Below are 23,813 nucleotides of genomic sequence, written 5' to 3' on the forward strand. Positions count from 1 at the left end.
CCCAGAGGAGGTTTCAGTCCTCTCCAGTCTGGGTATAAGCCACTCCCGCATTTGGCTATGTCATATTGAGAGAAGGGCAGAAGTCCATGTGACTGTCATTTAACAATAATGACAAACTAAAGTGCAGAACACTAGAAAGTCTATGAATGAGAAATCAGAGAATCACCTGTTTTACATCAGCTATGCCTCCATCCAGAACTCAGAATACAGTTTGTGGTAAAGCAAAGAATGAAGAGAGAATTTAGAAAAAAAAAATCTCTACAGCCTCTAGGGATAAGCACCATTCCTGATTTCTTTAACCTATAATTTTGCCCAGCCACTTTCAGAAATGTTCAGTATCTGGGCTAGATTTGAATTTTAACATTGTTCTTCAACATCTTATGAGCTTTTAGAGAACAGACTCCTAGTCAATGTTGATGTCCTGGATGGAATTGATTTTTTTTTTTTTTTAGCAGCATGACAAATGCTTGCTCACTCGCTTTCTAGTGTCCTAGGCTCCCTTTGAAGGAAAGCTTATTGTTTTAATTGTTGAAAAATGATGAAAAATGTGATAAGCTTGTTTGGGGAAGAAAGGACTTAGCCTTCAACATATTCAAATCAAGGAGGAGTACGTGGTACATTTGGGGAGTGAGCCAGCATCCTAATAGTAAAGATGAAGTGAAAAGTGTTAGTGAGTGAACGTGGAGAGGTAACTGAGCAGGGAGGGGCAGGATCTTAGGATTCTCCAGAGAAACAGAATAAACTACATATTTATTACATCTAAGTAAAAGAAGGTGTATTATGCAAAATGGATCACCTGGATATGGACATTGAGAAATAATATAATTTGTTGTTGCCTTTAAGTCTCTCCTAGTAGTTAAATATCTGGGAAACACTGGTATCTGATGTGGGAGTCCCCTCTGTGTGCTGTGATTACCATTGGTGAATAAAGAAACTGCCTTGGCCTGTTGATAGGGCAGAACTTAGGTAAGCAGGAAAGAATGAAATGAATGCTGGGAGAAAGAAAGGTAGACTCAGAGATGGCATGGAGTTGCCTTCGCAAGAGATAGACATGCTGAAATTTTGCTGGTAGGCCATGACCTTGTGGTGATATATAGATTAATAGAAATGGGTTAAGTTAAAATGTAAGTGTTAGCCAATAAGAAGCTAAAGCTAATGGGCCAAGCAATGATTTAATGAATACAGTTTCTGTGTGATTATTTTGGTTCTAGATGGCCGGGACCAACAAAAGCGGGCCCTCCTCCTATGGTTATCCATGGTTTAAATTTTGGAATCTTGGGACCTGAAAACCCACCGTTTTGATGTACAAGCACTGGCAAGGATGACTGTCCCAGCACTAGAAGAGAGACTGGATTCGTCTTCTGTACACTTCATTGTATAAAGATCTTCAATGTGCAAACCCTCACAGCAGTGAGGGCAGTTCTTCTTTACTCATTCTACACTTTTAGATGTCCATTTTCCCCTGGACATTTTTCTATGCATATTCAATATAATGTTTCACCACTATCTAGGGAGTCTGTTAATTCAGTCAGGTTGACACATAAAATTAACATCGAGAGAGGGCATGCATTCAAATGTCCTCAGCTCAAGACAGTGTGTGACCTTTACAGACATGGTAACACAATGCCATGAAGTACAGCACACTCCTCACACAGAAAAACAGGGGCAGTATAGGATAAACCATAGTAAGTTTTGCTCCACAGATTTGAGACTAGTCTGAACTCTCCGCACTTGTTCACAAATTTGGAGAACCATATTTTCCTTTTTCCATGTTCCTGTGCTGCTGATACAGTTGCTTTGTATAATTAGTTGTGCAATGGTTTAGTCTAACCCACTAAAGAACATTTACTAACCTAATTTTACTAAATGAAGCCTATATGTAATTATTTGGTACTTAACAAGTACTTCATTAGAGAAGTGTTAAAGCAACCTTAAATATTTTAACTAATTTGATTCAACTCCACAGGTGTAGACTCTGTCAAAACACCTGCAAGATAAAAACTGAGATTCCAGGAGTTCTGCATCCATTTTCCTCTGTTCACAAGAGGTCAGAGTACCGCAATCTTGCTAAATCATGCATATAATGATGTCTTGAGCTAGTGTGTACTTAATAATATTAATCTTTTTTCTTTACATCTTCTGCCTAAAATATAAATGTTTTTTTAAAAAGGAGTCTTCAAAATAAGGGTTTTTTTCTATTTTAAATTTTTTCAGTGTTTTAAAACTTTCCATTTTGTCCTTTGCTGGTAAGGTCTCATAGGTAACAGGAAAGATATAATTTCATGTTTACTAAGTTATTAATATACAATTTATCATAAATATTTGAGGATTTTATACATGCATTTTGATCTTATAGAATAATGTTTGAATATGTTTCATTTACTTTGGGTTTTCTGTTTAAGTATTAATAACAAAAGACATTTTTTATAAAGTGATGGTCTTAAGAGGCTCATTAAGGAAGTAGTATGGGTACCTGGTTCGTCAACAATAGGTAGATTTGCATAGGACTAGTTGAAAATTCACATTGATCCTAATATAATGATAGTTGTCCGACATTGTATGTTATTTAGAGCGGTGGTTCTTAACCTATGAGTTGTGACCCCAACAGAGGATTTGGATCAATTATTCTGCATATCAGATATTTACGTTATAATGAATAACAGTAACAACATTATAGTTATGAAATATCAACAAAATAGTTTTAATCTTGGGGGTTACTACCACACAAGGAACTGTATTAAAAGCTCATAATATTAGGAAGGTTGAGAATTATAAAGTTAGAGGATCAAGATTCTACCCCCATTGCTATCTAAAAATATTTCTAGAGTAGCATTCTACATAAAAGGCAAAATAAGGAAGAGGATAAAACATGAATGCAAAAAATATTTCTTTTATTTTTAATTAGTAGTGCATAGTAACATTTAAGGTTTGTAAGTATAAGAGCATCCGAATCTTCTGATGCAGCTTCCCACTGTTTCTAGTTCATATGCCTGTAGTGTCTGGCAGTATAACTACGTAAGTAATGGCTATACTTTGATCACAGGTGATTTGTGAATGTGCAGGTTTCAACACTGGTTCTTAAAAGGTGGTGACCATTATCTTAATGCTGGCTTACTAGCAGCTCAGAATGTGCCCTCCACTTTATACAACTGTAATGTGAAATACTCAAATAATAATAAACATTGAAATTCATGTAAGAATTACAAGAGTCATTCTCCATATTCAGTGCAATACAAGACTTTGTACATTCATTCAGTTATCAAATTGGGCTTTCTGTTTAGTTTATACAATGTTGTCTGTAAGGTTGTACCTACATCTTCCACAGTTTAAATATAACACAGGAAAGTCCGTTGAGTCTTGGTTTGAATTTGGTTCAGAAAAGTAACACTTATTACTTGGACACACCAATAACTTGGAGTCTTCAATGGACTTTAGCCAGGATTTTTACATCTTTAGAGCATATCAGCGGTAACAAGGTATTTTCTAAGAGTGAGGTTCCATTTTAATAAGAAAGTATCATCAAATAGGCTGGATATTTTAAACTGGAAGCTTGGCAATTCAGGCAAATAAAGAGCTATAATACGAAAAACCCTGGACTTCTACCAGAGCTACATTTCCATAGGAATTAAATCACTCTGGTATGGCAGATATCCTGTGATCCAAGGAGACTAAGGTTACAGCTATTGTGTAGAGAAAAATTAAGAACTTTGACAGTTTAAAGCTTGTTTCAGCCTCATTTTTTTTATTTCCTTAAATAAAATCAAGGAAGATAGTTACCTCAACTAAAACAGATTGGAAGAGACACCAAACAGATGCCATTTAACTCCGTTAAACTAACACAGGATGGCAAAACATTCATTTATGCTGTCATTTAACAACTGAGCAGCAATAAAGATTCCAGTACCTAGTGAGGTTTCAGTTTGCAAAGAACGGGTTTCTATGGTCTAGTAACGGGAATGATGCTTCATAATTCAAATTAGAACAAAGAGGTCTGTGTGAGCCCCAGGCACCACCCCTGTGGTTTTTAAGGGCTCAAGCCATAATTCTATATTTTATAGGAGGATCATATAAAAACAATATGATCAAGCAAGATATTGGATGGAAAGATGATAATTAGTAGAGGGAAAATAGTTGCTCACAGTAATAAAGTATGGCAGGCATGATGACGGTTTTGAGAGAAGAGAACCAGTCCCTCTCAGGGATCCAAGTCATTACCAACTTGCAGAAAATGCAAAGATGGAGTCAGTAAGAAGCTATGTCCATCTGTGATACTCAGAGAAATAGAAATGAGTATGTACATTCAAGGCACAGTTACAGTTGTGTCCTTATATCCTTACAGAATGCCCTGAATACTATAACCCTAATGAATCTTATTTTCCCATTGGTAATGATAAGCAAACTAGTAGATGAGGTAGCTGACTCACTGCAGGTGATGTGTTAATACTAAACTAAGCTCAGCACTACTTCATGTCCTGTATTCATTTTGCATTTTCTAACAAAATGTTAGCTGATCTTCTGATGTCCCAGACTGCCCTTTCTCTTCTTTGATGAATTGCTTTTAATCGCCGAATGAATAAAGATTAAAAAAAATAGTTTGACACTGCTGTGGGATTGTGTAATGGGGAGAACATATTAATAGCCCTGCCTGGGAATAATGTATTTACAAAGTCTACCTGTATTCTGAGAAAAAACATTATCTCCATTCTGTGAATATAACGTGCTTCGTAAAACAACAGAGCAAGAGCACACCACCTTTGTTGTCAACTTCACATTAATTTGTGATGTTTTATTACAAAGAGGAGACAGTACTTTGAAGGGATCACAGAGAAGAAGTGGACACAAACCTGATGAATTGTCATATAACTATATGGCTTTCTTTTACTTTACATATGTATTTCTGCTGACCAGATGAACTAGTCTCTGAAGTAGCCTGTAGGCTAAAAAATGGGTTATATGTGATTTTCCTCTACCACATAAAACATCTCAGCTTCAACCAGTCTGACAAAATTCTTGCCATGAAACAATTTAGTAGTTCCTAGTTCTACCTGTTTGATAGAATGGCAACCTAAAATCCTACATGCCAAAGAACTGACTTTTCTCCGTATTGTCTCACAATCTTCAGTCATGAGGGGCTGAGGAGGTAGCTCAGTTGGGAGAGTGTTCGGCATACATTCATGCCTTCCTAAGTTTAATGCCCAACACTCACGTAAAATTTTGTGCATGATGGTGTGTACTCATGATCCCAGTGCTGGACAGCAAAGACAAGTAGATTCCTGGGGCTGTAGACAGTCCACTCATCCTATTTGGCAAATCCTAGGTCAGTGAGCTTCTGCCTTTAAAGAATAAAACAAAACAAAACAAAGAAACCATAGGCAGCAACATCCCCACAAAGGTATCCAAAACAAAGAAATAAACAAAATAACACATTCTAGTTTGTCCACATGCTTTCATGCACACCCATATTTATATATATCCTAGAAAGGCCCCCTTGACAGAGATACACACTCAAACCTACACACACACACACACACACACACACACACACACACAGAGAGAGAGAGAGAGAGAGAGAGAGAGAGAGAGAGAGAAGAGAGAGAGAGAGAGAGAGAGAGAGAAAGATCAATGATGAAATGATGGATTAGATATGGTTTTTAAAAACATTTGTCCTGAAATATTTTATGGCAAGTACACCTCAAAAAGGAAGAATTTCTATACATAGAATCATATAAAGTATAATCATTTAAAACTTATTGGAAACAAAAGTTTTAATTACTTAATAACATTCAAGATTCTGCAAAGAAACTTTGCCCTCTAATTGACTTTCCTAAGGCTCTGCCAGCACTACATTTTCTGTTCTTTCTCACACCACGCAATAGTCTTGCACTAATTTTTCATGAAACTCACTGCAGTTTATCTTTCTCTTTGGAGTACTGCAATTCATATGATCCACGGTAGCCGATCACATGAAATACAAAATGCTGTTTGATTGAATTGATATGGGAGATAATAAGACCTTTAACTCCCGTTCAAGTGTTCACTCTGATCTTAGCAAAAGACATCAGTTGGCTTTCATTTTTCAGATGGGTCAAGCTCAAAATGCTAAAAGGAAAAACCGTGGCATTGTCTCCCTTGCTGCTTGTAACCGGCACTTATTCCTTGCCTCTTAAATCAGCACTTTTCACTTTTTCCCAGCTTCTGAAAACAAATCCAAACTCTCACAAATGCATTTTCTATTGATCTCTGAGCTCCTGAAAATCCTTCCATTTTTACCAGTCTTCCATTCATATCCAGCTTCCAAGATAAATTGCAGTTTCAAATTGAGATGAAATAAATTGTTTCAGATGCATTAAGATATTGAAATCTTGTTTCATGGAACAGAGTGGAATGTGAAGAAGTCAGTCTGGAGCCCCACTGATTCACAGGATCACACAGTAAGGATTTTTACTGCACACTTCCCCCATCCCCTGTGTTTGGTTAGGGGAAACAAGCTGTCCATCACTTCAAACCAGAGTGAGGCTAATGAAAATAAATGAAAGGTTTGTGGAAGGATACAAGAGTAGCAGGAATAACCAACTGCTGAATTGGGAGACACTGCAGGAAGAATAGAAAGAGGCCTTAATTTAAGCTGAGTCATAATGGGATAGACAGAAAATGTCATTTTGTTATGTGGGGACTGAAGCTGAGATGGGGCAGGCCTGGAAGCTAGCATAGGCTAATGCTATAGATTGCAATTGAGAAAGTCACTAATCAGTCTATGGAGTAGGTGTTATATGATGGATTCAGAATAAAAAGAAATGGTAGAAGATCATGTAAAGTTCTTTGGGTCAGCACCCCGGTGTGTGATTGTGTGTACATTCTGCAAATATAGTATATGGACCGCAAGCACATGCCAATGAGAAAGTTTGGAGGTCAGAGGACAAAGTGAATACTCATATTCTACCTTGCTTGTGTTTGCTTTTGCATCAACCATGCTAACTGGCTTAGGATCTTCTGTTGATGATCTGTGTCCATCTCTCATCTCTGTGCAGGAGCACTGGGACTGCAGGCATGCACTGTTGTGCCTGGTTTGATGTGAGTTCTGGAAATTTTAATTAAACTCCTTGATCTTGTGGGGAAAACCTTTGCACATTAAGCTGTCTTTCCAGTCCAGAATAATTCCTTTCGGGAGGAAGAAGATTGCAATCAGTGATCGGTTCTCAGTCATTGGAATGTTTTTTTAAGCTTTGCATTTGATTATATAGCATAGTTGTTAAGCATGTGGGTTCTGAACTTTTACTGTTGAATAATATGGCATTTTTGCTTCCTCGTCTGTAAAAATGAACTTGCCTCCTTATTAGGGTAATTAATATGTTGTAATCCATGTGAGAAAGTGCAGTGTTTAGTGTATAAAATTATATTAATAACTTAAATATGAGTGGTAAAATAGAAACTTTACTTGCTTTGATCTGAAAATATTGTATTATTTACTTCTTAGTAGAAAAGCTCCTCCAGGAAGTTGCCCAGTGTTTTCATGGATTTGTACAGTTCTGTAGTGACAAAGGGTATCTTTGTGATGTATGTTTCCTGACACCAGGAACGTAGGAATTGATCCCGTGGCTTTCTTTCCTACTGGTGCTGGTGAAGGAAGGAGGGGAGAGTCGCTATGAAACACTCCCTTCAGGCCATGACATGGCTGCTGCAGCCATGAACTTACAGTAGAAATGCTTTCCTGAACATGACCTGCACACGTCAGTCATCATTGCACCCAGAAGAAGGATGGTTTCATAAACCCCACCCCTCACAGGGAGTTAATGGTTTCTAGGAGAGAGCCATGTTTCAGTGCAATGACTACTTGTTCATGCCAATTACCTTCCTCCTTTGTTCAAAGAAACAGAATTAAACACAGCAGGTCACAAAAGAGGCAAGACCACTGGGTGTAGTAGCTCATCCCTTTACCCACAGCACTCAAGAGGCAGAGGAAGCTAGGTCTCTGTGAGTTCAAGGCCTGCCTAGTCTACATAATGAGTTTCAGGCTAGCAAAGGCATATAGTAAAACCCTAACTTGAAAGTAAGGGAGATAATTTTGGGGAAGAGAGGGATTGTTGACTAAGAGAACTAAGGGTGAATGTGATCATATTACATTCTATACAAGCATTTAAAATTAAATAATTCATAAATTATTTCAATTGCTTGAGTGGCAGTTCACGGAGTCTCATTCACTGCTTGGGAATTTCAATGCATCGTTATGATCTGAAATTCCTTCTGTAAAGAAAATTGCATCTCTTTTTATTTCTAATTATTTTACATAGGGAAGTAAACATGCCAAAATTTTTGCAAAATACCTAAAGATGTTACTTCTTTCACACTCTGATGTGAACTTTATCCACAAAGAAACCACGAAATTCTCTAGGGAAGGGCAAACTCTCATTTTTTTGTGTGTGCTTTACTAAAAATGGAGCTTTACATTGTAACAAAAACTCTGCTCAAATTAAATCCTCTTGCAGAATCTGGCTGAGAAAATTCTATTGTTGTTTAAAGAAAAAAAAACTACAGCTGGACAATGGAATAATGTATCTCTGTTGGAACAGCCAAATCATACACACACACACACACACACACACACACACACACACACACATATTCTACCTTATTTATCTCGCTTCTTTTCTTTATTATACTGCCTTGCTCTTTCAATTAGCTCTACTGCTCCTATTACCATGGCTTCTTTTAGCTAACTTGTATCTATTGAAGGAAATACCAACCCACCCAATGAAACAGTTCTTTTCCTTAAGTGACTTTCACATTGGACTCATAGCCAGGTTTATCTGAACTTTACCACACTGATCTTTCTCACAGGAAAAGATTAAGTCTGAGCCCTTATTTTCTTGCCTTTGGCTCATACACATGCTTCAAGTTCATTCTGAGGCAGAGACAGCATCCTCGCTTTTAAGTGTGCTTCAAGCAAGAAAATAACAATGCAACCCAAAATATGTGTTGACAGCAGCTTAAAGCCTATTAATCCTTTCTAATTACAAAAATAATTTCTCTTTTTTTAATTCAAACACTTTGTCAGAAATAGTCTGCTGAAACATGAAGTAGTTTCAGAAATTCATTTTTCTTCATTTTTAATTTTTTCTCTGAAAATATGACAAGAGGCACTTTTAAAAATGTCCTCAAGAAATAAACTGTTCACACTGAACGTAACAGCAAGATAAGCTTTTGCTTAATTTTAGCTAGAGACAGAAAATATATTTGAAATATTCCATTATAATGATGAATTTATTAAATTCTTCAATACAACCAGTAACTTTTATTTTATGCAAATTAGATTTTTGAGTATGTACATTATATCTTTCTGATGATTTTTTTTTAACCAAGCAGGCAGATCAATGCAGAAAGAGAGAAAAAGCTAAATTAATTTAAGTATGGTCTAATCAACACTTTCCAGTTTTACCAAAAAGGATCAGAAAAAAATCATTTTTTTCTTATACAGTAGAGTAAGCTTTACTATTATCAATTCTATGATATTTTGAAAATAAGATTACTTGGAAAAAAATAGAACCAAAACAAATCTGTGAAGAGTATGCAATTAAATAGTAACGTCCATTTGCTTCGAGTTCAGGATTAGCCTTAGGCATCCTTGGACACCAACACATCACATTCAACACGGATACTGCTCTAGCCTTTGAGGACTTAGAACAAGGAGACTTCCGGGGCTCAGCTGAACTCAGAAGAATGAAATGTAGTGGAACTCAAACTCCGAGTTCATGTACCTAGTAAAAAAATAAAAATTTAACAGATTGGCGAGGTGGTTTGATCGGTGAAATACAAGGCAAGCAGGAGGAACCGAGTTTGTATCCCCAGCATCCACATGAAATCTGGAGGTGGTAGCACATGCCTGTAATGGATCCCTGGTACTCCTGACAGCTTGTCAGGCTGACCAATGACTCTGTCCAGCATGGTGAGCTGCAGGTTCAGTGATATAGCCTGTCTCAAAATATGAGGAGAAATGATTGAATATGACATTATCCTTTGCCTTCCACAGACAGCCACCTCCACAGGTTAAGGTAATCACCTACACACATTAATGTACCATATACACAGAGGGAAAAGGGAAGTAGGCGGTGGAAAAGAGAGGAGTAAGAGATAAAGGGAGAAAGAGGGAGAGAGGGAGAGAGTGAACACGTTACAGAGATAAAGGTATGACACCTTTTTCTAAGAGAGGCGATGAGAAGTGACAGTGAGGACAACTAGTAAGGCCATGAACCCTAACAATGGTTGGCAGTCCTTACTGAGGGATAAGCTCACAGTTCTTACGAACCTTAGAATCCAGAGGACACATTTGCTCTGCTTGTGACATGTCATGCATGGTTGGATATTATTGGGGAAGAAATTCAATCTGATGTTCCCCACATCTCGGAGTACTCTGATCAGGTGCTATCTTGAGAGAAGGCCGGTTGAATCTGAGCTATTCTAGGACTCTGAAAATAAGAAACAGTTGCAATTAATCACAATTGAGGACACCTGGTTAGTATCTGGGTGAGAAATGGCTGTCGGAAGCAGTTGTAGAAAAGAAGAGGGTCGGGTCTGTACGCATTGCAACGTTTAGACAGCAAAAAGTCCAAGTTGGGCAGGGCTTGACTCAACAACCCTTTTGACAAATAGGAACCCTGAGAATCACTGCAGCAGCTATGAATTGCAAGCTCATGGCTAATGACTTTCCTACTTCTAGAGTGGACTCTTTGTTGATTGAGGTTTGGGTCTAGTTGGGGACTGGAAACGGTGAACTTCGGGGTTCTACTGAGGTGCAGCAGATCATTCAATTTCCATAGCCTCTTCCTCCTGGAGTGTGGTTTACTGTTGCTAAGGTCTGTTAGCACAAAAGCCAGCAGACAGGAAGCTGAGTTCTTTGCATTGTAGTGCTCCATTTGCTACGTCTACTATGCAAACTCTAAAGGAATACACCTAGTATTGAATATTGCTACCACTAGGCGAGACTACAATACCTTTTTTAGTGTGGCCTAGCTGGTGGAAGTCACTAGGGGTGGGCTTAAGAGACTGTATCCATCCCTTACTGTGGAGTCTTGCCTGTATTCCATTAAATTGTAAAATACATGGAAAATGGTTATAATTTTAGAAATAAATGATCCAAACCTAAGAGAACATAGAAATATAATTAAATTCTAAGTGAGTAGTAACTCTGAGAAATCAGTTAAGAGTTGCCTCCACCCTAGCAAAAATGTAATCACCACATGGATTCTTTGATATTTATAGAATTCGCAACAATGTTACTCAAATAACTATAGGATATAGATAAGGGAGAAATACTATCAATAAAATTTTACAAAGCTGCTATTACTCCCAAAAATAGGTACAGAAAAAAATAAAGAAGAAATGGTAGAATAATTCCTTGAAAGAGCCGAAACACAAAAATTCAGAACAAAATATTTTCAAATAAAAATTCAACAACACATTACAAAATTCACCCACCTTGACTGAATTTGCTTCATTCTGGAGTTTCAAGGATTATTCAACATACATACATCAATAAATTTAATTCAGCATGTAACTACTAAAAAGACATAAAATCCCCGCGAATGTACACTAGTCTCTTATTGTGGAAACTCTGAGCAATCTAGAGTAGAAAGAAGATGACTCTTCAGCATAATAAACATGAAAATCTTACAACTAACATTATCGCAAAAGTAGGAAAGCTGAGGGTTAGAAATTAAAGTTAGAAATTAAACAAGAACATTTGTTGTCTTATGTCTTATTTAATATAATTATTATTTTGTATCAGGTTTGAAATCTCAGATAGCCCAATAAGGCAAGACAATGGAATTAAAATGACACAAATAGGAAAGGAGGAAGTCGAATTAATGCTTCTTTTATATGACATGATTTTAACATGAATCTAAACACGTTCATAGAAGCATCAAAATACAATGACAACCAACACAATCAGTACTTTTTATATACCAATAACTACTATACTGAGAAAGACATGAGAAAAGCATATACATTCAAAAAAGTCAATTAAGAAAAAACTAAATTAGCCTAAACAAGGTGGCCAAATAGATATACAATTATTTTTTTTTTAACAATTAGGAAAAAAATGATTTCTATGGAAGGATAAAAGAACTTCTATGCTCACGGATAAGCAAACAACATTGTGAAAATGACTGAACTATTATAAATTATCTATTGATTCAATGCTATCACCATAAAAAAAATTCAATGGTATTCTGCAAATGAACAGCAAAAGCAATCCTAGTCAGGAAAGCTTCTTTGTGCAGTCTTTGGTCATAAATGTATATATCAGCATTGCACTATCCTAGGTTTAGAAAAAAAGTAAGAGCTTGAGATGGGAGGAGAGTTGTGAACTAAATTTTGGACATTACATATTTGTTGGATGCATCTACTTAGGGCAGATTTGTTTGCATAACATCAGCCTAATATAAAACAAGCTAAGATTCTAGCATTGATGAGGGTGGGGACCCAAGGCTTTATCCCTCTCTGAGGAACACTTGATGACTGCCAAGGGAAAGAGAGTCGCTCTTCCAAATTTGGTGATGTGGATACCAGTGGGATGTTTTCTTATCTAGGGTTGCTATTGCTGTCATATGATATCATAACCAATAAAGTAACTTGGGGAGGAACAGGTTCAATTCATCTTTTTGTTTGTTTGTTTGGTTTTATGAGACAGGATTTCTCTGTAGATTTGGAGCCTGTCCTGGAACGAGCTCTTGTAGACCAGGCTGGACTCAAACTCACAAAGATTCACCTGCAACTGCCTCCCAAGTGCTGAGATTAAAGGCGTGCAGCACCACCACCCAGCTGGGTTCAATTCATCCAATATTTCCATTTAATAGCCCACCACTGAGGGGAATCAGGCTAGAAACTCAAGCTATGGCTGAAACCTTGAGGCAGGGACTGAGAGATACATGGAGAACTTACTGCCTTTTTGTTCATGGCTTGTTCAGCCTGTCTTCTTTTTTTTTTTTTTGGTTTTTCGAGACAGGGTTTCTCTGTGGTTTTGGAGCCTGTCCTGGAACTAGCTCCGTAGACCAGGCTGGTCTCGAACTCACAGAGATCCGCCTGCCTCTGCCTCCCAAGTGCTGGGATTAAAGGCTTGCGCCACCACTGCCCGGCTCAGCCTGTCTTCTTATACCACCTTAGGAACACCAGGCTGGGTGATGCCACCCTCATCAATCATCAACCAATACACCACAGGCTTACCCATCTGCCAATCTGGTAGGGGCATAATTTTCAGCTGATGTTCTCTCTTTTTAAAACGCTCTAGCTTGTGTCACATTGGCATAAATCTAGCCAGCACAGTTGCTTATGCTGCTGCTGGTCACACGACCATATGCCTATGGACAGCACTAAATGTAACTAATGGGTTATGAATAACAATATTATAAAATAAAAATATAAAGAAAACATGAAACTGGAAGGGACTAGTAGGGTGTGAAAAAAGAGTGCACTTTCTCTATCTGATCAATATGCAATGCACAAACATAATAATTTCAAAGAAAAAAATATTAAAAGAAAATATTTGATGCCATGACTAGTACAGAGAATTGGGTACTTGAGTAACAGTGTAAAAATTTCCAGTACTGTCAAGAATCTGTTCTAAGACAAATAATTTTTGTTCCACAATTTTACAGTATATGTAAGAGCAGTAAAACCTTGATTATTGAACTTCTGTGCTCTAGAAGCATGGGAGAAAAAATCCTTATGAAAAAATAGTTTCAAAAGCCTCTTAGATTTGTGTGGAAACACAAAGACAATCCTAGCTAATACAAGAGGTACCACATTATCATATCTATAGTAATGCTACAGAACCATAGTTACAAACTAGAATAACACTGGCACAAAACAGAAGCACACGGTCTAACGGATTGGAACAGAAGACCCATAAACAAGCCAATATCCCAGCCACTGGGTTTTTGATAAATATGCTCAAAACATGTACTGTCCAAAAGGCAGTCCTTCAATAGAATATATTCACTTGGATAAAATGAATATCTACATGTAGAAGAATGAAAATGGATTGTTTTTCTCATGCAGTATAAAGGTCACTTAAAAATTGTAAGGCCTAAACTTTGAAACTACAAGCAGGGTATAGATTTAACGCTTTGTCACATAGGCATAGAGGAGCTTTCTGGAAAGGATTGAAATAGGCCAGGAACTAAGAAGACTTGTAAAGTAGAATCCAATCAAATTTCAAGGCTTTTTGCACAGCAACAGGAAAAACAAAGAGATAAACAAACAAGAGCTGAGCCAGTACACAGAAGGGAGAAAGCCTTTGACACTCTTACATCTCACTGGGAATTGAATATTAAAGTGTAGAATATTTAAAGAATCTAAAAGTTAAGCTCCAAACTGTCCAATCAGAAAACGGACAGATACAAGAGAGCATTTTATGAGGAAGTAGAAATAAACAAATATATAAAACAGAAGTTCAACACCCTTAACTGTCAGGGAAATGCAAATCAAACTGTGTTGAGATTCTGTCTCACCCCACTTAGAGTGGCTATTAAACACATGAGCACTGGCATGGAACCGGAGGACAAAAGAACCCCTCTGCACTGCTGCTCAGGCTGTAAATTAATAGTGCCACTCTGGGAATCATTACTGAGGATCCTCAGAAAACTAAAAAAAAAAAAAAAAAAAAATTAAAAAAAAAAAAGAAAACTAAAACACACCTATAATTCAGCTGTACCACTTTTAGCTATGTACAAAGCCACCATTATTCTCAGTAACCGTGATGTGGAATCAGTCTAAATGCACATCAACAGATGAATTAATAAAAACATGTGGCATTTATACAGAATGGATTTTGTTTTGTCATAAGAAAGAATAAAAGCATACACTTTCCTGTTTTATTAATTAAATATATTAGTTGATATTTTTACAAGAACAAAATCCATTCTAATTTCTCTTACCTTTCACATTTTATACATAGTTCTCCTTCCTTTCAAATTCTTTCCCCTTCCTTTTAAAGTTTTGTTTTGTAACCTATTGGGATTAACCAAGGATGTCTGTTTGACCATGGTTGTGGTGCTATCATTTGGGTTTTGTTGTCTTACCAGTAAAAAAGTAATTGGTGACAAGGACTCCCATTTTCTAACATACTTTCAATAGACATAAGTTTAGTAGGGAAGGATGGGGCTTATATGGTCCACTGCTATAAACTGATTATTTACTAGGCTGTAATTGTGCAGGCCCAGTGTAGGTAACCATGGCTACTGTGAATTCAGGATTGCAATGGCTGTCTCATGTCCAGAAGATGGTACTATATAGGCCTTCTTATCTTCTGTCTCTACTGTTAATTCTAATCTCCCTCCCATAATGTTCCCTGGATCTTAGAAGGTTGCTGTAAATTCCTTGTTTAAGGCTGAGGACTCAACTGTCTTTATATCCAGCCCTTTAAGCAGCCACAAGTACTTACATTTACTGCCATTTACTGCAAAGGGAAGAGTCTCCCATTAAGGTTAAGAACATCCTTCGTCCATGACTACAAATGCAGATACTTAGCAGGAAGATGAATGTTATACCACTTTAATTGTATAGGCAGTGAGTTCCCCATCAGGGCATATGCATTCTTTAGACATATGTTTTGATTGGGTTTAAAGTTCCCTGTGTGCATTTCCTCCTGTGAAATGGCTCTCCAATCCAAGCACTAAGCAACTGGTTACCCCCATACCATGTGTGCTACTATTATACAAGTGGACACATCTTTCCCGGAAGGTTGCTACTGAAACTCATTAAGGTTTTCAGCTGGGTAGACCACTAATGCTATTTCTCTTCTAGTGGCCTATGTAGCACCTTCAGGTACAATGAATGTTAGGCATCAGAGAGGATGATTTCAGTTCAGTTCCAACTTGTTTTCCCCAGACATTACAAATGATGTACATGGCATCTTCAGCAATAGCATCTCATCTAGTTTTCATAGGTAACCAAGTGGAATGGAAGATCCTGTATTGTTTTGAGGCATCTGGGGAGTGCTAGATCAATAAATAACTCACCTATATTTCTCACACCTGAACAGTGATTTCTGTTCAGTAGCTTATAATTTCCAAAAACAACATTGTCCTGCCATGCAAGGCCCCTTTGACTATTTTAGTTTTATTTTGAATTTGCTTACAGGACAATAAGGTTCCATGTGGCTTTTTCATAAGCCTTCACTGTGGCTCCTCATGCTTAGTTCCCCTGGTCATCACCTCTCATCATCTCTGCTTAAAGTTTCTTTTCTCCAATATTCTTCGCTCTTGCTTTATTTTTCTTAGGTTCCCTTGCTTAGATTATACCCCTACTTGTCCCTTTCTATTAGTTTCCACAGGCATATTTTAAACATGTTAAACACACATAAGTAAACAATTCCAAGCTAGAATCTATGCATAAGAGAAAATATACAATTTTTGTCTTTTTGGGTCTGGATTACCTCATATGGTCTAATTTTTATCATTTTCATTCCTTTAACCATAAATTTCATCTTATTATTTTATTTTTCTTTATTTTGATACAAATTATATTATAGTTATAAAAATTAACCTAGTATTCTCTCTCTCTCTCTCTCTCTCTCTCTCTCTCTCTCTCTCTCGTGTGTGTGTTTATGAGGGTAATTTCTAGAAAAAAAATAGCAGTGAAATCATAGATGAACAAATTAAGTTACTGGAGACGTTCTAGTTTTGAGACAGAGAGGTGGTTAGAAAATTGTTTGGGACTTTGGGAGCTCAGTCCAGTGCTCCAGTGTGGGTCTCTGTCTCTATCTCCATCCATCGCCAGATGAAGGTTCTTTATTTATGGCTATAAACCAATTATGAGTGAGTACATCCCATGTTCATCTTTTTGGGTCTGGGTTACCTCACTCAGGATAGTGTTTTCTATTTCCATCCATTTGCATGCGAAATTTGAGAAGTCATTGTTTCTTACCACTGAGTAGTACTCTAATGTGTATATATTCCACACTTTCTTCATCCATTCTTCCATTGAAGGACATCTAGGTTGTTTCCAGGTTCTGGCTATTACAAATAATGCTGCTATGAACATAGTTGAACAAATGCCCTTGTCATAAGATCGGGCATCACTGAGGGAGTAGATGAGCAAGGAAGTCAGGACCAAGAGGGGTGCACCCACCCACGGAGACAGTGGGGCTGATCTATTGGGAGCTCACCAAGGCCAGCTGGACTGTGACTGGAAAAGCAGGGGATAAAACCGGACTCTCTGAATATGGCGGACAATGAGGGCTGCTGAGAAGCCAAGGACAATGGCACTGGGTTTTGATCCTACTACATGTTCTGGCTTTGTGGGAGCCTAGCCAGTTTGGATGTTCACCTTCCTAGACCAGGACGGAGGGGGGAGGACTTTGGACTTTCCACAGGGCAGGGAACCCTGACTGCTCTTCAGACTTGAGAGGGAGGGGGAGAGGAGTGGGGGGAGGGGGAGAGGAGAGGGGAGGGGGGAGGAGTGGGAGGCTGGGAGGAGGCGGAAATTTTTTTTTCTCAATAAAAAAAAGAAAAAATTAAATAAAAAAAAGAAGCACCTTGACGATAGATGCAATCCAAAAAAAAAAAAAAAGAAAAGAAAATTGTTTGGTATTCAATTTATATTCAATGAATAAATAGGGTATGAATAATGAAGACAAAATTCTAAAATTTTGTTAGCTCTATATGCTAATGTTAAATGTTCAATGGTATCTCCCATCAACTTCTGTAACAAATAATTAGATCCTAGTTTTCAAACATTAAATGTATTGGTTAGAAACTCAGTATTGCCTTGTGCTAATTCAGGACCTCCTCCAGTGCAAAACTTCCTACTAGTCCTTCCCTGGGCCGATAAGTAGGATGACTACTCAACATCTAAAACCTCAGATTTTACTTTCTGTGTGACAGAATGAAAAATGCCTACCCTAGGCATCGTATAGCATTGCAGTGGACTCGAATGAAGGCACATAATGGGTTGTACAAACATTGTACAAACACTATATGTCCCTTTTGCTCATCCAGTTTGTTTATCTGTTAACAATTTCAGTGTAGAGTTATTAAAAATCCTCCTCAATCTTTAATGTCAAATACAGCTGATTATTAAGTTCAAATGAAAATCTTTTCATTCATAAAGAGAACCATAGTAATAAACTCCATCTGGAAGTCAAATGTTCTGGAGGCTCTGTGCATGGAGGAAGGGATGCACAACAGTATAAGGCCGCCTTTGTACTACACAAGTCATTGGCCAGTTAGAGACGTGATATGGGCAGAATCACTCTACTCTCAATCTACCTCCACTCACAAGAAGGAATCCTGGATACTATGATATTTCCCTATCATTATTCTCAACGTAAACTACTTTGCTTTAAGAATTTCTTTAATACAGTTTATATCACCAAATTTTTCAATTTGCTCAATTAGAGAAATTTGCTATAAAACATTTGAAAAATAGTACCTCAACCACAGGGTACCATATACACAAGAGAAAAAGCAAAAAATAAATTTTAACAAAAATATTAATGTTTTGTAGCAATTTTACAAACCTCATTGCAGACTCTTGAGTCACCCTTGAGAATCAACTGGCTTTCTTAAATCTCCTTTTTATAGTTTGACTTTGTAGCTTTGCACTGTGTGGGTTGAAGTGGGTTTAAATTTCTTTGACAGCAATTGCAGAGTTCCTGAATCTCAGGTAATGGGGGCCAGAACCATTTCTAGGCAAGGTACTAATAGGAGGATTCATGTTGTTACATTGCCTCAGGCAACTGTCAGTGTGTTGCTCTTATCAGATTTAAATATCTGCAGCTCATTCACAGAGAGAAAGAAAGGGATAAAAGGAAAGAGAGAGAAAAAGAGAGATGTACAGAGGCATACACACACAGAAATGGAAAGAGAGAGAAAGAGAGAGAGAGAGAGAGAGAGAGAGAGAGAGAGAGAGAGAGACGGGGGAGAGGAGCAAGTAAACACAGATATTCCTAAGATGTTATTAATACTTATATAGATAAGAGCTATATTAGTTATAGAAGACAGATAGATCTTGGAAAAATAGATAGGTATTAAATATTCTAGTTCTTAAGGATTGTTTGTGAAGTAAGTTAGCGAGCAATCATAATACTCAGAGTTTTCTAATATTTATCATTTTCTGAACTGAGTACCAACTCATTCTCCAATTTCTTTGATATTTTAATAATATTTTGATTTTAAAGACTATAAAAAGTAGAATCAAATGAACAGATGCCCTCTTAATAATAACATGATTAGAAGAAACTATTTTTCAATAATGGTAACCTTTTGAGCATTTTTTATTTCAACATGTTATTTTAATTTAGAGATGTGATTTTTTTTGACTAAATTTACTGTTTGTAATCTTTTTGGAGAGACTATTGTGCTTGTCAAAATTCATTAATAATTTGCTATAATAAATCCTTGATGGCTGAATGCTAAGAGACCTTATTAAAAATTTGGTAAAAAGAGTTGCTGAGGAAATTCCTGGCCATTTAATCCACACGGAGTCCTCAGGTAGGCAGTTTAATATTTTTATTTAGAAAATACCCTCAACTTTGAGAGAATTCTAGTGACGAGTATAAAGAACAGACTGTATTTCATTTAGAATTACCAGCTAGTACCTGGAGACAAGTAAGAAGAGTTCCTCAGTATCTTCATTTCTCACTAGATGGCCTTTGAGTTCATCTGTCACAAAGTTCTGACTATGATGACTTATATGGTCCTAATATCCGTAAAAGTCTTGTGTAGAGCATCTGCCAAGGGTGAAGTGCTCTATCATTAAATGTGATGCTCCTTCATTCTGTGTGATACTTCAGATTTTAGCAGATATGTACATTTTAACTCCTGACATATTTTTACCTTGACAGCAATGGTTAGTTTGTCTTCCTATTACGGTGTTAAAATATCTGGACAAAGCAACTTAAGAGAGAAAATTCTTATTCTAATGCACAGTTGAAGGGTACAGTGTATCATGGAGAGAACTCAAGGCTTCAGGAACTGGCCACACATGATACCTGTGACGAGGAGTAAAGAGTGAGAGACACAGGCTTGTTATTCAGATCCCGTTCCCCAGGCGTCCAGCCCAGATTCCTATTCGGGGAATGGTCTACCTACAGTGGGCAGGTTATTCCCTCCTTGATTAATGTCATACATTAATGACATGCCCTAAGGCCAATGTCCCAGGTGTGTCAAGATTTCATCAACTAAACAATTAATTGTTACCATTACATTGATAGATTTCATTTCTCCTAAAAGCTGAAATCAAAGTTTCTGGAAAAGAGAATTTGTTTTAAGAAGATTTATTTCATGCTTATGCTCTCTTTCACTTCCCCCGTCTCACCCGCCCCCCCATCTCATGTGTGTTTGTGTGTGTCTGCTTGAGTTTATGTGAGTACATGTGGATGAGGATGCCCTGAAGAACAGAGGAAAGTCTCAAATGCCTTGGAACTAGAGTTGTAAGAGGTATGGGTCACCTGATGAGGGTGTTGGGTTTTGAAAACTGGTCATCTGGAAGAGGTAAGTACTCTTAACTGCGGTGACATATCACCATCCCCTGAGATAATGTTTTCATTATTCAAGATTCTTGAGTGATGTGGGAGTCCCCTCAGTGTGCTGTGATTACCATTAATAAAAAGAGAAACTGCTTTGGACCTATAGCAGGGCAGAGCTTAGTTAGGTGGGGAAACCTAGGCTGAATGCTGGGAGGTGGAGTCAGAAAAAAGCCATGGATCTGCTGGAGACAATCGGTGGGAATTTTATCCAGTAAGCAACAGCCATGTTGCAATACACAAATTAATAGAAATGGATTAAATTAATATGTAAGAGGTAGCCAATAGAAAGCTAGAGCTAATGGGCCAAGCAGTGATTTCATTAATACAGTTTCTGTGTGATTATTTCAGGTCTAAGCTAGCCAGGTGGCCGGGAACCAACAAGTGTCCCTTCTCTTTACTACACTGTAGTGTTTGAACTACTTAAACTAAAGTTCCTGAACTTTAGGAACAGATGAAATCTTGGAATGTCAAGCTGTCATGACTCAGTGAGTAAATAATGTATCAATGCCCACCTCGCTGCAGGCTATCCTCAGAAGAAGAATGCCTAATATCCTCTTCAGCAATTAGGTAAAACCCAGGACTTTCAACAGTGAATCTCAGACTAAAAATTCAGTCCTAGTTTGGGTATAAATAGTTTAAACAGAAACAATGCTTAACAATTTTGGTGAATATGCTATAGCTTAATATATACAATGAGTTTTAGAAACTGTGGATACAAACCAATGTGTTTAATGATAGTGAAGTTTTACAGTGATATTATTTACTGTAATACTCTTATTTTGTGAAAACATTAGTACACTTATACTTCTCTTCAGAAGTACAGTATTGATCTTATTATGTGAAGCTAAATTCAGATTTATATTATATTATATTGGGTTAACAATTATGGTAGTGTTTTCTTATTCACAGGGATGCAGTCCATGACCTGAGGTGGATGCTTAAAAACACAGGTACACCTAAGGTACACCTCTCTCAGTTTCTGTTTGACATATTAGAGCAGCCAGCAAACTCTTGCCTACTGAGGGTATCATTAAGAAAGTAAGGGTTGCTAGAACACTGTTATCTTACTTTGATAGTCAATCTGATAATTAAGACTGCTATGGCTTAACAATGGGTAAGATGTACATTACTCTTACTCTGGGATAAACTGACGATCATGACCTGGATAGGCAGAAACTTGATAGAGTCTATCACTGCAAGAGTTGTCCCTGATATCCAGAATAGTGAAGGTGTTAACAACTTTGAATTACATATTTAAATTCTTTTCTTTAGCATGTTCATTTAAATTATTAGCTAATAATTTTCAAAAGAAGGTGGATAATAAGTTACAGGGGAGAAATATTGAAAGAGAAGAAATAGAAGAGAAACATCTAAAATTAAATATTTGTAAAATTAAGAAATCCTTACAATATTTTAGAACAGTGCTGATACTGCTTTATATATAAAGAATGAAGCATTAAAAATGCAGCATAGTTCTGAAATATTGAGTTTTAAACATTATTGGTATTGGATTCATTGTATACATAACAAATCATCAGCTTGTTGACTGTATTGTGAAGGGAAAAATATGGTGTTGCGTATGATTTATAAGTAAATATCAACTTATTGATGAATATCTGCTATTTTTGTCTATCCCTTCTCTCTGGTTTAGTGTGAGAAGGAGAATAACTATTTAAATGTAGAACCTCAGTTCTCATTTCCCTGAGGCATTGATTGGTCCAAAGATGGAGCATTTTATGCTTGCAAGTCAGTCATCTCCCTTCCCTGAAATTGATCTGCAGCTACTGGGAAACAAGAAGAGCTTAATAATGGAACTTCTACTAAGTTATGCTTGATTCGTCCCATTTAAAGAATGGAGGAGGAAGGAAGATGAGGTTAAAGAGGATACGGATATTATAAAAACATGATTATATGCAAATGTGGATGAATTACAATAAAATACAGTCTTTTATATAATTGACAACTACTAAAAAGCTAAACAAACCTAAACACTAAAAGAATTATATATAAGAAGCAATTTTGAAAGATAAGGACTTTAGGTCTGATCAGTAGGCACATCAAGGAGATTGTGGTCATTTCATTTAATGATTCCAGTGGGCTGGAAAGTCTCTCTGTCCCTGTACTTTCCATCTAATAGGCTGGTCTTATGCATGATTAATAAAAACTCAGAGGGAGAAATTGGAGTTCAACCTGAAGATATGAAAAGCAAAGCAGCCAGCCATTGGCTCTTACCTAGACTTCAGTCTGAAATGGCAATCCTGCCTCCAGGAATCTCAGAGTGAGACTGTGTCTGAGAGCTGTTTCTTCCCATTTTATAATCTTCTATACTTCTGAGATTAAAGACATGCACCACTGGGATTAAAGGCATTCACCACCCAGTTTCTATGGCAACTAGTGTGGCTACTGGGGTTAAAGTTGTGTGTTACCACTGCCTAGTTTACAAGTGTGGTTGTTTTACTCTCCTGATCCCAGGCAAGTTTTTTTTTTTTAAATCTATTTATTTATTAAAGGTTTCTGCCTCCTCCCTGCCACCGCCTCCCATTTCTCTCCCCCTCCCCCGATTAAGTCCCCCTCCCTCATCAGCTCGAGGAGATATCAGGGTTCCCTGACCTGTGGGAAGTCCAAGGAACCCCCACCTCCATCCAGGTCTAGTAAGGTGAGCATCCAAACTGCCTAGGCTTCCCCAAAGCCAGTACGTGCAGTAGGATCAAAAACCCATTTCCAGGACTTCTTGAATTTTGCATACAAATGGATGGAAATAGGAAACACTATCCTATGTGAGGTAACCCAGACCCAAAAAGAGGAACATGGGATGTACTCACTCATATTTGGTTTCTAGCCATAAATAAAGAACATTGAGCCTATAATTCATGATCCTAGAGAAGCTAAAAAAGAAGGAGAACCCAAAGAAAAACATATAGGCATCCTCCTGAATATTAACCTTCATCAGGCGATGAAAGGAGACAGAGACAGAGACCCACATTGGAGTCCCAGGCAAGCTTTGAAATGCCACTCTAATGGTCCAATCTTTTCTCATTGTTTACATTAAATTAGGGCTGCACTGTTGACAACAGGAAGGTCTGTCTCATACAGTGTGCAACTTCTGAGCATTTAGTACTACAATATAACTAATTTAAATTGTCAGCTTTATCTTGAATAATTATAATGCCTTGTGAGCAAGGATTTTCTATTTTGATGGTCATTACACAATCCAGATTCATGAGTAGGAAGTCCTGAAAGAAAGGAGAGAAAGAGGAAAGGAGGGTGGAGGAGACAGAAGGGGAAAGGG

Source organism: Microtus oregoni, unplaced genomic scaffold (assembly GCF_018167655.1).
Source record: "Microtus oregoni isolate MIOR12 unplaced genomic scaffold, Mior012 000043F_ref0000047, whole genome shotgun sequence".
NCBI lineage: Eukaryota > Metazoa > Chordata > Mammalia > Rodentia > Cricetidae > Microtus > Microtus oregoni.